The sequence below is a fragment of the Lemur catta genome, unplaced genomic scaffold (assembly GCF_020740605.2).
Source record: "Lemur catta isolate mLemCat1 unplaced genomic scaffold, mLemCat1.pri scaffold_47_ctg1, whole genome shotgun sequence".
NCBI classification, from domain to species: Eukaryota; Metazoa; Chordata; class Mammalia; order Primates; family Lemuridae; genus Lemur; species Lemur catta.
In genome coordinates this window covers 1,568,941-1,583,383 of record NW_025423854.1, presented here as the reverse complement: position 1 = coordinate 1,583,383, position 14,443 = coordinate 1,568,941, and positions in this window count along the sequence as shown.

Here is a 14,443-nt window from a genome sequence, read left to right as displayed (position 1 = left end):
CTATCCTAGGGCTGATGCTAACCCTAACCCTAAACCTAACACTATCCTAGGGCGGATGCTAACCCTAACCCTAACCCTAACACTATCCTAGTGCTGATGCTAACCCTAACACTAACACTATCCTAGGGCTGATGCTAACCCTAACCCTAACCCTAACACACTCCAAGGGCTGATGCTAACCCTAACCCTAACCCTAACACTATCCTAGGGCTGATGCTAACCCTAACCCTAACTCTAACACTATCTTAGGGCTGAGGCTAACCCTAACCCTAACACTATCCTACGGCTGATGCTAACCCTAACCCTAACCCTAACACTATCCTAGGGCTGAGGCTAACCCTAATTCTAACACTATCCTAGGGCTGATGCTAACCCTAACCCTAACCCAAACGCCATCCTAGGGTTGATGCTAACCCTAACCCTAACACTATCCTGGGCCTGATGCTAACCCTAACCCTAACCCTAACACTATCCTAGGGCTGATGCTAACCCTAACCCTAACACTAACCTTGGGCTGATGCTAACCCTAACCCTAACCCTAACACTATCCTAGGTCAGATGCTAACCCTAACGCTAACCCTAACACTATCCTAGGCCTGATGATAACCCTAACCCTAACCCTGACACTATCCTAGGGCTGATGCTAACACTAACCCTAACACTATCCTAGGGCTGATGCTAACCCTAACCCTAACCCTAACACTATCCTAGGCCTGATGCTAACCCTATCCCTAACCCTAACACTCTCCTAGGGCTGAGGCTAACCCTAACCCTAACACTATCCTAGGGCTGATGCTAACCCTAACCCTAACCCAAACACTATCCTAGGGTTTATGCTAACCCTAACCCTAAAACTATCCTAGGGCTGATGCTAACCGTAACCCTAACACTATCCTTCGGCTGATGCTAACCCTAACCCTAACACTATCCTGGGCCTGAAGCTAACCCTAACCCTAACCCTAACACTATCCTAGGGCTGATGCTAACCCTAACCCTAACACTATCCTTGGGCTGATGCTAACCCTAACCCTAACCCTAACACTATCCTAGGCCTGATGATAACCCTAACCCTAACCCTAACACTATCCTAGGGTTTATGTTAACCCTATCCCTAACACTATCCTAGGGCTGATGCTAACCCTAACCCTAACCCTAACACTATCCTAGGGCGGATGCTAACCCTAACGCTAACCCTAACACTATCCTAGGGCTGATGCTAACCCTAACCCTAACCCTAACACTATCCTAGGGCTGATACTAACCCTAACCCTAACCCTAACACTATCCTAGGCCTGATGCTAACCCTATCCCGAACCCTAACACTCTCCTAGGGAGGAGGCTAATCCTAACCCTAACACTATCCTAGGGCTGATGCTAACCCTAACCCTAACCCAAACACTATCCTAGGGTTGATGCTAACCCTAACCCTAACACTATCCTAGGGCTGATGCTAACCCTAACCCTAACGCTAACACTATCCTTGGGCTGATGCTAACCCTAACCCTAACACTATCCTGGGCCTGATGCTAACCCTAACCCTAACCCTAACACTATCCTAGGGCTGATGCTAACCCTAACCCTAACACTATCCTAGGGCTGATGCTAAACCTAACCATAACCCTAACACTATCCTAGGGCTGATGCTCACCCTAACCCTAACCCTAACACTATCCTAGGGCTGATGCTAACCCTCACCCTAACACTATCCTAGGCCTGATGCTAACCCTAACCCTAACACTATCCTAGGGCTGATGCTAACCCTAACCCTAACCCTAACACTATCCTAGGCCTGATGGTAACCCTATCCCTAACCCTAACACTCTCCTAGGGCTGAGGCTAACCCTAACCCTAACACTATCCTACGGCTGATGCTAACCCTAACCCTAACCCAAACACTATCCTAGGGTTGATGCTAACCCTAACCCTAACACTATCCTAGGGCTGATGCTAACCCTAACCCTAACCCTAACACTATCCTTGGGCTGATGCTAACCCTAACCCTAACACTATCCTGGGCCTGATGCTAACCCTAACCCTAACCCTAACACTATCCTAGGGCTGATGCTAACCCTAACCCTAACACTATCCTAGAACAGACGCTAACCCTAACCCTAACCCTAACACTATCCTAGGGTTTATGTTAACCCTAACCCTAACACTATCCTAGGGCTGATGCTAACCCTAACCCTAACCCTAACACTATCCTAGGGCTGATGCAAACCCTCACCCTAACACTATCCTAAGCCTGATTATAACCCTAACCCTAACCCTAACACTATCCTTGGGCTGATGCTAACCCTAACCCTAACACTATCCTAGGGCTGATGCTAACCCTAACCATAACCCTAACACTATTCTAGGGCTGAAGCTAACCCTAACCCTAACACTATCCTTGGGCTCATGCTAACCCTAACCCTAACCCTAACACTATCCTAGGGCAGATGCTAACCCTAACGCTAACCCTAACACTATCCTTGAATTGATGCTAACCCTAACCCTAACCCTAACACTATCCTAGGCCTGATGATAACCCTAACCCTAACCCTAACACTATCCTAGGGTTTATGTTAACCCTAACCCTAACACTATCCTATGGCTGATGCTAACCCTAACCCTAACCCTAACACTATCCTAAGTCTGATGCTAACCCTAGCCCTCACACTATCCTAGGCCTGATGATAACCCTAACCCTAATCTTAACACTATCCTAGGGCTGTTGCTAACCCTAACCCTAACCCTAACACTATCCTAGAGCTGATGCTAACGCTAACCCTAACACTATCCTAGGCCTGATGATAACCCTAACCCTAACCCTGACACTATCCTAGGGCTCATGCTAACCCTAACCCTAACACTATCCTAGGGCTGATGCTAACCCTAACCCTAACCCTAACACTATCCTAGGCCTGATGCTAACCCTATCCCTAACCGTAACACTCTCCTAGGGCTGAGGCTAACCCTAACCCTAACACTATCCTAGGGCTGATGCTAACCCTAACCCTAACCCAATCGCCATCCTAGGGTTGATGCTAACCCTAACCCTAACACTATCCTAGGGCTGATGCTAACCCTAACCCTAACCCTAACACTATCCTTGGGCTGATGCTAACCCTAACCGTAACACTATCCTGGGGCTGATGCTAACCCTAACCCTAACACTAACACTATCCTAGGGCTGATGCTAACCCTAACCCTAACCCTAACAGTATCCTAGGTCAGATGCTAACCCTAACGCTAACCCTAACACTATCCTTGAACTGATGTTAACCCTAACCCTAACCCTAACACTATCCTAGGCCTGATGATAACCCTAACCCTAACCCTAACACTATCCTAGGGTTTATGTTAACCCTAACCCTAACACTATCCTAGGGCTGATGCTAACCCTAACCCTAACCCTAACACTATCCTAGGGCGGATGCTAACCCTAACCCTAACCCTAACACTATCCTAGGGCTGATGCTAACCCTAACACTAACACTATCCTAGGGCTGATGCTAACCCTAACCCTAACCCTAACATTATCCTAGGGCGGATGCTAACCCTAACCCTAACCCTAACACTATCCTAGGGCTGATGCTAACCCTAACACTAACACTATCCTAGGCCTGATGCTAACCCTAACCCTAACCCTAACACTATCCTAGGGCTGATGCTAACCCTAACCCTAACCCTAACACTATCCTAGGGCTCATGCTAACCCTAACCCTTAACATTATCCTAGGGCTGATGCTAACCCTAACCCTAACTCTAACACTATCTTAGGGCTGAGGCTAACCCTAACCCTAACACTATCCTACGGCTGATGCTAACCCTAACCCTAACCCTAACACTATCCTAGGGCTGATGCTAACCCTAACCCTAACACTATCCTAGGGCTGATGCTAACCCTAACCCTAAACCTAACACTATCCTAGGGCGGATGCTAACCCTAACCCTAACCCTAACACTATCCTAGTGCTGATGCTAACCCTAACACTAACACTATCCTAGGGCTGATGCTAACCCTAACCCTAACCCTAACACACTCCAAGGGCTGATGCTAACCCTAACCCTAACCCTAACACTATCCTAGGGCTGATGCTAACCCTAACCCTAACTCTAACACTATCTTAGGGCTGAGGCTAACCCTAACCCTAACACTATCCTACGGCTGATGCTAACCCTAACCCTAACCCTAACACTATCCTAGGGCTGAGGCTAACCCTAATTCTAACACTATCCTAGGGCTGATGCTAACCCTAACCCTAACCCAAACGCCATCCTAGGGTTGATGCTAACCCTAACCCTAACACTATCCTGGGCCTGATGCTAACCCTAACCCTAACCCTAACACTATCCTAGGGCTGATGCTAACCCTAACCCTAACACTAACCTTGGGCTGATGCTAACCCTAACCCTAACCCTAACACTATCCTAGGTCAGATGCTAACCCTAACGCTAACCCTAACACTATCCTAGGCCTGATGATAACCCTAACCCTAACCCTGACACTATCCTAGGGCTGATGCTAACACTAACCCTAACACTATCCTAGGGCTGATGCTAACCCTAACCCTAACCCTAACACTATCCTAGGCCTGATGCTAACCCTATCCCTAACCCTAACACTCTCCTAGGGCTGAGGCTAACCCTAACCCTAACACTATCCTAGGGCTGATGCTAACCCTAACCCTAACCCAAACACTATCCTAGGGTTTATGCTAACCCTAACCCTAAAACTATCCTAGGGCTGATGCTAACCCTAACCCTAACACTATCCTTCGGCTGATGCTAACCCTAACCCTAACACTATCCTGGGCCTGAAGCTAACCCTAACCCTAACCCTAACACTATCCTAGGGCTGATGCTAACCCTAACCCTAACACTATCCTTGGGCTGATGCTAACCCTAACCCTAACCCTAACACTATCCTAGGCCTGATGATAACCCTAACCCTAACCCTAACACTATCCTAGGGTTTATGTTAACCCTATCCCTAACACTATCCTAGGGCTGATGCTAACCCTAACCCTAACCCTAACACTATCCTAGGGCGGATGCTAACCCTAACGCTAACCCTAACACTATCCTAGGGCTGATGCTAACCCTAACCCTAACCCTAACACTATCCTAGGGCTGATACTAACCCTAACCCTAACCCTAACACTATCCTAGGCCTGATGCTAACCCTATCCCGAACCCTAACACTCTCCTAGGGAGGAGGCTAATCCTAACCCTAACACTATCCTAGGGCTGATGCTAACCCTAACCCTAACCCAAACACTATCCTAGGGTTGATGCTAACCCTAACCCTAACACTATCCTAGGGCTGATGCTAACCCTAACCCTAACGCTAACACTATCCTTGGGCTGATGCTAACCCTAACCCTAACACTATCCTGGGCCTGATGCTAACCCTAACCCTAACCCTAACACTATCCTAGGGCTGATGCTAACCCTAACCCTAACACTATCCTAGGGCTGATGCTAAACCTAACCATAACCCTAACACTATCCTAGGGCTGATGCTCACCCTAACCCTAACCCTAACACTATCCTAGGGCTGATGCTAACCCTCACCCTAACACTATCCTAGGCCTGATGCTAACCCTAACCCTAACACTATCCTAGGGCTGATGCTAACCCTAACCCTAACCCTAACACTATCCTAGGCCTGATGGTAACCCTATCCCTAACCCTAACACTCTCCTAGGGCTGAGGCTAACCCTAACCCTAACACTATCCTACGGCTGATGCTAACCCTAACCCTAACCCAAACACTATCCTAGGGTTGATGCTAACCCTAACCCTAACACTATCCTAGGGCTGATGCTAACCCTAACCCTAACCCTAACACTATCCTTGGGCTGATGCTAACCCTAACCCTAACACTATCCTGGGCCTGATGCTAACCCTAACCCTAACCCTAACACTATCCTAGGGCTGATGCTAACCCTAACCCTAACACTATCCTAGAACAGACGCTAACCCTAACCCTAACCCTAACACTATCCTAGGGTTTATGTTAACCCTAACCCTAACACTATCCTAGGGCTGATGCTAACCCTAACCCTAACCCTAACACTATCCTAGGGCTGATGCAAACCCTCACCCTAACACTATCCTAAGCCTGATTATAACCCTAACCCTAACCCTAACACTATCCTTGGGCTGATGCTAACCCTAACCCTAACACTATCCTAGGGCTGATGCTAACCCTAACCATAACCCTAACACTATTCTAGGGCTGAAGCTAACCCTAACCCTAACACTATCCTTGGGCTCATGCTAACCCTAACCCTAACCCTAACACTATCCTAGGGCAGATGCTAACCCTAACGCTAACCCTAACACTATCCTTGAATTGATGCTAACCCTAACCCTAACCCTAACACTATCCTAGGCCTGATGATAACCCTAACCCTAACCCTAACACTATCCTAGGGTTTATGTTAACCCTAACCCTAACACTATCCTATGGCTGATGCTAACCCTAACCCTAACCCTAACACTATCCTAAGTCTGATGCTAACCCTAGCCCTCACACTATCCTAGGCCTGATGATAACCCTAACCCTAATCTTAACACTATCCTAGGGCTGTTGCTAACCCTAACCCTAACCCTAACACTATCCTAGAGCTGATGCTAACGCTAACCCTAACACTATCCTAGGCCTGATGATAACCCTAACCCTAACCCTGACACTATCCTAGGGCTCATGCTAACCCTAACCCTAACACTATCCTAGGGCTGATGCTAACCCTAACCCTAACCCTAACACTATCCTAGGCCTGATGCTAACCCTATCCCTAACCGTAACACTCTCCTAGGGCTGAGGCTAACCCTAACCCTAACACTATCCTAGGGCTGATGCTAACCCTAACCCTAACCCAATCGCCATCCTAGGGTTGATGCTAACCCTAACCCTAACACTATCCTAGGGCTGATGCTAACCCTAACCCTAACCCTAACACTATCCTTGGGCTGATGCTAACCCTAACCGTAACACTATCCTGGGGCTGATGCTAACCCTAACCCTAACACTAACACTATCCTAGGGCTGATGCTAACCCTAACCCTAACCCTAACAGTATCCTAGGTCAGATGCTAACCCTAACGCTAACCCTAACACTATCCTTGAACTGATGTTAACCCTAACCCTAACCCTAACACTATCCTAGGCCTGATGATAACCCTAACCCTAACCCTAACACTATCCTAGGGTTTATGTTAACCCTAACCCTAACACTATCCTAGGGCTGATGCTAACCCTAACCCTAACCCTAACACTATCCTAGGGCGGATGCTAACCCTAACCCTAACCCTAACACTATCCTAGGGCTGATGCTAACCCTAACACTAACACTATCCTAGGGCTGATGCTAACCCTAACCCTAACCCTAACATTATCCTAGGGCGGATGCTAACCCTAACCCTAACCCTAACACTATCCTAGGGCTGATGCTAACCCTAACACTAACACTATCCTAGGCCTGATGCTAACCCTAACCCTAACCCTAACACTATCCTAGGGCTGATGCTAACCCTAACCCTAACCCTAACACTATCCTAGGGCTCATGCTAACCCTAACACTAACACTATCCTAGGGCTGATGCTAACCCTAACCCTAAACCTAACATTATCCTATGGTGGATGCTAACCCTAACCCTAACCCTAACACTATCCTAGGGCTGATGCTAACCCTAACACTAACACTATCCTAGGGCTGATGCTAACCCTAACCCTAACCCTAACATTATCCTAGGGCTGATGCTAACCCTAACCCTAACTCTAACACTATCTTAGGGCTGAGGCTAACCCTAACCCTAACACTATCCTACGGCTGATCCTAACCCTAACCCTAACCCTAACACTATCCTAGGGCTGATGCTAACCCTAACCCTAACACTATCCTAGGCCTGATGCTAACCCTAACCCTAACCCTAACACTATCCTAGGGCTGATGCTAACCCTAACCCTAACACTATCCTAGGGCTGATGCTAACCCTAACCCTAACACTAACACTATCCTAGGGCTGATGCTAACCCTAACCCTAACACTATCCTAGGCCTGATGATAACCCTAACCCTAACCCTAACACTATCCTAGGGCTGATGCTAACCCTAACCCTAACACTATCCTAGAACAGACGCTAACCCTAACCCTAACCCTAACACTATCCTAGGGCTGATGCTAACCACAACGCTAACCCTAACACTATCCTTGAACTGATGTTAACCCTAACCCTAACCCTAACACTATCCTAGCCCTGATGATAACCCTAACCCTAACCCTAACACTCTCCTAGGGCTGAGGCTAACCCTAACCCTAACACTATCCTAGGGCTGATGCTAACCCTAACCCTAACCCTAACACTATCCTAGGCCTGATGCTAACCCTATCCCTAACCCTAACACTCTCCTAGGGCTGAGGCTAACCCTAACCCTAACACTATCCTAGGGCTGATGCTAACCCTAACCCTAACCCAAACACTCTCCTAGGGTTGATGCTAACCCTAACCCTAACACTATCCTAGGGCTGATGCTAACCCTAACCCTAACCCTAACACTATCCTTCGGCTGATGCTAACCCTAACCCTAACACTATCCTGGGCCTGATGCTAACCCTAACCATAACCCTAACACTATTCTAGGGCTGAAGCTAACCCTAACCCTAACACTATCCTTGGGCTCATGCTAACCCTAACCCTAACCCTAACACTATCCTAGGGCAGATGGTAACCCTAACGCTAACCCTAACACTATCCTTGAATTGATGCTAACCCTAACCCTAACCCTAACACTATCCTAGGCCTGATGATAACCCTAACCCTAACCCTAACACTATCCTAGGGTTTATGTTAACCCTAACCCTAACACTATCCTAGGGCTGATGCTAACCCTAACCCTAACCCTAACACTATCCTAAGTCTGATGCTAACCCTAGCCCTCACACTATCCTAGGCCTGATGATAACCCTAACCCTAATCTTAACACTATCCTAGGGCTGATGCTAACCCTAACCCTAACCCTAACACTATCCTAGAGCTGATGCTAACGCTAACCCTAACACTATCCTAGGCCTGATGATAACCCTAACCCTAACCCTGACACTATCCTAGGGCTCATGCTAACCCTAACCCTAACACTATCCTAGGGCTGATGCTAACCCTAACCCTAACCCTAACACTATCCTAGGCCTGATGCTAACCCTATCCCTAACCGTAACACTCTCCTAGGGCTGAGGCTAACCCTAACCCTAACACTATCCTAGGGCTGATGCTAACCCTAACCCTAACCCAAACGCCATCCTAGGGTTGATGCTAACCCTAACCCTAACACTATCCTAGGGCTGATGCTAACCCTAACCCTAACCCTAACACTATCCTTGGGCTGATGCTAACCCTAACCGTAACACTATCCTGGGGCTGATGCTAACCCTAACCCTAACACTGTCCTAGGGCTGATGCTAACCCTAACCCTAACCCAAACGCCATCCTAGGGTTGATGCTAACCCTAACCCTAACACTATCCTAGGGCTGATGCTAACCCTAACCCTAACCCTAACACTATCCTTGGGCTGATGCTAACCCTAACCGTAACACTATCCTGGGGCTGATGCTAACCCTAACCCTAACACTAACACTATCCTAGGGCTGATGCTAACCCTAACCCTAACACTATCCTTGGGCTGATGCTAACCCTAACCCTAACCCTAACAGTATCCTAGGTCAGATGCTAACCCTAACGCTAACCCTAACACTATCCTTGAACTGATGTTAACCCTAACCCTAACCCTAACACTATCCTAGGCCTGATGATAACCCTAACCCTAACCCTAACACTATCCTAGGGTTTATGTTAACCCTAACCCTAACACTATCCTAGGGCTGATGCTAACCCTAACCCTAACCCTAACACTATCCTAGGGCGGATGCTAACCCTAACCCTAACCCTAACACTATCCTAGGGCTGATGCTAACCCTAACACTAACACTATCCTAGGGCTGATGCTAACCCTAACCCTAACCCTAACATTATCCTAGGGCGCATGCTAACCCTAACCCTAACCCTAACACTATCCTAGGGCTGATGCTAACCCTAACACTAACACTATCCTAGGCCTGATGCTAACCCTAACCCTAACCCTAACACTATCCTAGGGCTGATGCTAACCCTAACCCTAACCCTAACACTATCCTAGGGCTCATGCTAACCCTAACACTAACACTATCCTAGGCCTGATGCTAACCCTATCCCTAACCCTAACACTCTCCTAGGGCTGAGGCTAACCCTAACCCTAACACTATCCTAGGGCTGATGTTAACCCTAACCCTAACCCAAACACTATCCTAGGGTTGATGCTAACCCTAACCCTAACACTATCCTAGGGCTGATGCTAACCCTAACCCTAACCCTAACACTATCCTTCGGCTGATGCTAACCCTAACCCTAACACTATCCTGGGCCTGAAGCTAACCCTAACCCTAACCCTAACACTATCCTAGGGCTGATGCTAACCCTAACCCTAACACTATCCTTGGGCTGATGCTAACCCTAACCCTAACCCTAACACTATCCTTGGGCTGATGCTAACCCTAACCCTAACACTATCCTGGGCCTGATGCTAACCCTAACCCTAACCCTAACACTATCCTAGGGCTGATGCTAACCCTAACCCTAACACTATCCTTGGGCTGATGCTAACCCTAACCCTAACCCTAACACTATCCTAGGTCAGATGCTAACCCTAACGCTAACCCTAACACTATCCTAGGCCTGATGATAACCCTAACCTTAACCCTGACACTATCCTAGGGCTGATGCTAACACTAACCCTAACACTATCCTAGGGCTGATGCTAACCCTAACCCTAACCCTAACACTATCCTAGGCCTGATGCTAACCCTATCCCTAACCCTAACACTCTCCTAGGGCTGAGGCTAACCCTAACCCTAACACTATCCTAGGGCTGATGTTAACCCTAACCCTAACCCAAACACTATCCTAGGGTTGATGCTAACCCTAACCCTAACACTATCCTAGGGCTGATGCTAACCCTAACCCTAACCCTAACACTATCCTTCGGCTGATGCTAACCCTAACCCTAACACTATCCTGGGCCTGAAGCTAACCCTAACCCTAACCCTAACACTATCCTAGGGCTGATGCTAACCCTAACCCTAACACTATCCTTGGGCTGATGCTAACCCTAACCCTAACCCTAACACTATCCTAGGCCTGATGATAACCCTAACCCTAACCCTAACACTATCCTAGGGTTTATGTTAACCCTAACCCTAACACTATCCTAGGGCTGATGCTAACCCTAACCCTAACCCTAACACTATCCTAGGGCGGATGCTAACCCTAACGCTAATCCTAACACTATCCTAGGGCTGATGCTAACCCTAACCCTAACCCTAACACTATCCTAGGCCTGATGCTAACCCTATCCCGAACCCTAACACTCTCCTAGGGATGAGGCTAATCCTAACCCTAACACTATCCTAGGGCTGATGCTAACCCTAACCCTAACCCAAACACTATCCTAGGGTTGATGCTAACCCTAACCCTAACACTATCCTAGGGCTGATGCTAACCCTAACCCTAACCCTAACACTATCCTTGGGCTGATGCTAACCCTAACCCTAACACTATCCTGGGCCTGATGCTAACCCTAACCCTAACCCTAACACTATCCTAGGGCTGATGCTAACCCTAACCCTAACACTATCCTAGGGCTGATGCTAAACCTAACCATAACCCTAACACTATCCTAGGGCTGATGCTCACCCTAACCCTAACCCTAACACTATCCTAGGGCTGATGCTAACCCTCACCCTAACACTATCCTAGGCCTGATGCTAACCCTAACCCTAACACTATCCTAGGGCTGATGCTAACCCTAACCCTAACCCTAACACTATCCTAGGCCTGATGCTAACCCTATCCCTAACCCTAACACTCTCCTAGGGCTGAGGCTAACCCTAACCCTAACACTATCCTACGGCTGATGCTAACCCTAACCCTAACCAAACACTATCCTAGGGTTGATGCTAACCCTAACCCTAACACTATCCTAGGGCTGATGCTAACCCTAACCCTAACCCTAACACTATCCTAGGGCTGATGCTAACCCTAACGCTAACCCTAACACTATCCTTGAACTGATGCTAACCCTAACCCTAACCATAACACTATCCTAGGCCTGATGATAACCCTAACCCTAACCCTTAACATTATCCTAGGGCTGATGCTAACCCTAACCCTAACTCTAACACTATCTTAGGGCTGAGGCTAACCCTAACCCTAACACTATCCTACGGCTGATGCTAACCCTAACCCTAACCCTAACACTATCCTAGGGCTGATGCTAACCCTAACCCTAACACTATCCTAGGGCTGATGCTAACCCTAACCCTAAACCTAACACTATCCTAGGGCGGATGCTAACCCTAACCCTAACCCTAACACTATCCTAGTGCTGATGCTAACCCTAACACTAACACTATCCTAGGGCTGATGCTAACCCTAACCCTAACCCTAACACACTCCAAGGACTGATGCTAACCCTAACCCTAACCAAACACTATCCTAGGGTTGATGCTAACCCTAACCCTAACACTATCCTAGGGCTGATGCTAACCCTAACCCTAACCCTAACACTATCCTAGGGCTGATGCTAACCCTAACGCTAACCCTAACACTATCCTTGAACTGATGCTAACCCTAACCCTAACCATAACACTATCCTAGGCCTGATGATAACCCTAACCCTAACCCTTAACATTATCCTAGGGCTGATGCTAACCCTAACCCTAACTCTAACACTATCTTAGGGCTGAGGCTAACCCTAACCCTAACACTATCCTACGGCTGATGCTAACCCTAACCCTAACCCTAACACTATCCTAGGGCTGATGCTAACCCTAACCCTAACACTATCCTAGGGCTGATGCTAACCCTAACCCTAAACCTAACACTATCCTAGGGCGGATGCTAACCCTAACCCTAACCCTAACACTATCCTAGTGCTGATGCTAACCCTAACACTAACACTATCCTAGGGCTGATGCTAACCCTAACCCTAACCCTAACACACTCCAAGGGCTGATGCTAACCCTAACCCTAACACTATCCTAGGGCTGATGCTAACCCTAACCCTAACTCTAACACTATCTTAGGGCTGAGGCTAACCCTAACCCTAACACTATCCTACGGCTGATGCTAACCCTAACCCTAACCCTAACACTATCCTAGGGCTGAGGCTAACCCTAATTCTAACACTATCCTAGGGCTGATGCTAACCCTAACCCTAACCCAAACGCCATCCTAGGGTTGATGCTAACCCTAACCCTAACACTATCCTAGGGCTGATGCTAACCCTAACCCTAACCCTAACACTATCCTTGGGCTGATGCTAACCCTAACCCTCACACTATCCTGGGCCTGATGCTAACCCTAACCCTAACCCTAACACTATCCTAGGGCTGATGCTAACCCTAACCCTAACACTAACCTTGGGCTGATGCTAACCCTAACCCTAACCCTAACACTATCCTAGGTCAGATGCTAACCCTAACGCTAACCCTAACACTATCCTAGGCCTGATGATAACCCTAACCCTAACCCTGACACTATCCTAGGGCTGATGCTAACACTAACCCTAACACTATCCTAGGGCTGATGCTAACCCTAACCCTAACCCTAACACTATCCTAGGCCTGATGCTAACCCTATCCCTAACCCTAACACTCTCCTAGGGCTGAGGCTAACCCTAACCCTAACACTATCCTAGGGATGATGCTAACCCTAACCCTAACCCAAACACTATCCTAGGGTTTATGCTAACCCTAACCCTAAAACTATCCTAGGGCTGATGCTAACCCTAACCCTAACACTATCCTTCGGCTGATGCTAACCCTAACCCTAACACTATCCTGGGCCTGAAGCTAACCCTAACCCTAACCCTAACACTATCCTAGGGCTGATGCTAACCCTAACCCTAACACTATCCTTGGGCTGATGCTAACCCTAACCCTAACCCTAACACTATCCTAGGCCTGATGATAACCCTAACCCTAACCCTAACACTATCCTAGGGTTTATGTTAACCCTATCCCTAACACTATCCTAGGGCTGATGCTAACCCTAACCCTAACCCTAACACTATCCTAGGGCGGATGCTAACCCTAACGCTAACCCTAACACTATCCTAGGGCTGATGCTAACCCTAACCCTAACCCTAACACTATCCTAGGGCTGATACTAACCCTAACCCTAACCCTAACACTATCCTAGGCCTGATGCTAACCCTATCCCGAACCCTAACACTCTCCTAGGGAGGAGGCTAATCCTAACCCTAACACTATCCTAGGGCTGATGCTAACCCTAACCCTAACCCAAACACTATCCTAGGGTTGATGCTAACCCTAACCCTAACACTATCCTAGGGCT